This window comes from Sinocyclocheilus rhinocerous, unplaced genomic scaffold, assembly GCF_001515625.1.
Source record: "Sinocyclocheilus rhinocerous isolate Xijiao unplaced genomic scaffold, SAMN03320098_v1.1 scaffold627, whole genome shotgun sequence".
In the NCBI taxonomy this organism is placed as follows: domain Eukaryota; kingdom Metazoa; phylum Chordata; class Actinopteri; order Cypriniformes; family Cyprinidae; genus Sinocyclocheilus; species Sinocyclocheilus rhinocerous.
Genome location: NW_015649569.1, coordinates 282216 through 284937, shown reverse-complemented (window position 1 = coordinate 284937; position 2722 = coordinate 282216). Strand labels below are relative to the sequence as shown.

The following is a 2722-nucleotide window of genomic DNA, read 5'->3' as shown; positions in this document are numbered from 1 at the left end:
TAAATATGGGGAAGTAAGCCTTTAGTTTTTAGTTTTAAAGGCAGAGGTTCAAGAATACCTAAACATGCCAAGTTTGAAAAACAAAAAGCTGTCAAATGTGTTTGCATTTGTAAACAATGTTTTATTTAACTTTATCTTTTGATTTTGTTTTGTTTATCCTAATGTGTTTGTACCCCTGGCTGTATTTGGAATTCTTTAAAACAAACTAAATAAATAAATAAAACGAAACAAAATAAGTTCAGGGAAAGATGGGCGCTAGCTGGAGTACTTTTATTCTGTAGGGAACCGAGCGGAAGTGCGCTTGTAAATCTGTCGGAGTCGCTTCCTGTCTTGGGTGGTGGCTTCAAACTTTCTTACTCGACTTCATTCCTCTGTGTGGGAATGAGAGTAGGAAGAAAACTAGTTGTATAAAAGCGTCATACTGTGCAGCTGAAGAAGTGTTGTTGTGAACGGCGTCGTTTGTTCGACTAATCTTGATACATTTCTCGCGGAGGGAAAGTAAATATCGAGTTAAAGTCATGCAGGCCATCAAGTGTGTGGTCGTCGGGGACGGGTGAGTAACTTTACTGTCTCTCTACGGTCTATGACTCTGTACTGACATTTTCTCACCCTAAAAATTACTGGGCTCACTTTGTTTCACTGGCTGTGTCTCAAAGCCTAGTAACCGCAACATTAAACAGCTTTTTGGCGTCAAAGACGCGCGTGAGCTTTAACGTGACGTCACGCGCATTATCTGAGGCACGGAGTGCTTGTGACGTCACAACTAGGTTCTGATGGTCAAATTAATTAACGAACTAGAAACACTCATGTGATGCCAAAAGAGTGGCTTATAGGCAGCTCCCTAGGTGTTAAGACAACAGCTCCGTTATAGGGCCCGTAATGATGTTATAACTGACCCTCAAACAAACAATTTAACATGAATGGAAACTAAAGCCCATATATTTATGTCTTTAGCATTTCTATAAACACGTAGGGCATCTGCATTCAAAACGTGCCGTGGTACTACCATGGTTTTGTGGATATAGTGCCATAGTATCACCATAACAGGGCTCTAGGCTTATTTTTCTTTTTAGGAGCACTTGTGCTCCTAACTTAAAAAATTTAAGAGCACAGTCAAAAATTTAGGAGCACCTTCTAATCAATAATCCAAAATTTGATCAAAAATGTGCCTTCCCATTACGAGGTGATATTTGACTCCTTAAAGTGATTTACAGTGGAATTTAGTTTTTACCTTTTGTAATGGCATTTTTCTAACTTTATTAAAAGTATGTCATCTTTTGTCAAATTTTTTAAAAATTATATTTTATAAGCTTTTTAAAAATTCTAGATAAAACCATAGAATAAGAACAAGTAGAATAAGAAGAATAAGTTACTAATCAAATTAAATCAGTATTAAAATGAATTTGTACAGCGGTGGCACAGAAGAACACAAAAGTGGCTTGCAGGTGTATTTTCAGACATTTAATGAGGATCAGAGGTGGCAGGAGTGCAATTAAATCCATAAATTCATGTTTATTAATGAATTTAATGATTAATGATTAAAAGATTAATGGTTCATTCATAAACGAGACACCGCTGTGTTTGAATGGAGATGCGCAGCGGCCCAGCTGTGACTTTGTTTCAAACTATTTTCAACGACAAAATAGAGCAAAATCAGACAATAGTGTTATAGTCAGACAATGTAAGTCACTTAATATTAACTTCTTGTTTATTGAATTGTATTGTATTAAATCAGTATCACATTTACAAACTCCCTTAAAAATCATTAAAAGCTGTCACTCATCTTAGTTCATCTCGATCTCACATTTATAATCAATGAAGCTCTCTACCCTGCGCAATGAATCTTTTATTTACACCCCGTCTACACTTTGCTTATGAAAGGATTCGTGAGATATGTCTGTGATACATTACTCAACGCTGCAAAAACACGTAGAAACATTTGAAGCTCCCCTGAGCGCAATCACAAGTATGATGATGATGGAGTCAGTCGCATTGGTGCTCCTAAAAATGTTTTCATAGTCGCACGCAGTAGTTTTCAGTCGCAAATGCGACTGAAATGGTCGCACTGTAGAGCCCTGCATAATATCAGCCGATGATAAAAAAACATTTCATTCGTCCATGCGTTTCTTTCCACATTATTTGCTCAAATCTTGAGTTCTTTGTATTTTAGTTGTTTAGCCAAGTTAATGATTGCAATATTAACGCTTATCTGAGTCACCTAAATATGAGTTTCTCATTGACCAAGCATACACACACACAGTCTTAAGTGCTGCATTCGACATATTCATTAGATTTCAGTAGAAATCAGCACTGTCTGTGATCAAGAAACGCCCCTACATCAAACACAGAATGTGAATTTATGATTGTTTTAGCAGACCGAGATAACTTCAAGCTTCAGTAGGTGTACAGTAAGGTCATAGCTGGACTTTGATCTGTACTTTATAATAAATAGACTGAATCCGTCAGGCGTTGCTCAATCTTTCATAGCTTTTGCTGATTCATGAGTTTGTATGCTGTACTTGATCAGCCAGACAATTAAAATATTTTTTTATGGCTGTCTGTCAGTAGATTAACTCTATAATGTCTACTATTTGATACCTCTAAATTATTAACACGATCAAAAATAACCAGTTGTAAGGCCTTTTAGGCAAACGATCCACATTCAAGTTGTAATATATGTGCTTTTGCTGTGAAATCTGTAAAAAAAAAAAAAAAAAAAAAA

The 2722-nt window shown here is 36.2% G+C and overlaps 1 pseudogene; it reads left to right on the top strand.

The window, feature by feature from the left end:
• The first annotated feature begins 273 nt into the window (after positions 1 to 273).
• The window catches only part of LOC107710707 (ras-related C3 botulinum toxin substrate 1-like), a 5959-nt pseudogene continuing 3510 nt past the window's right edge, over positions 274 to 2722 (top strand).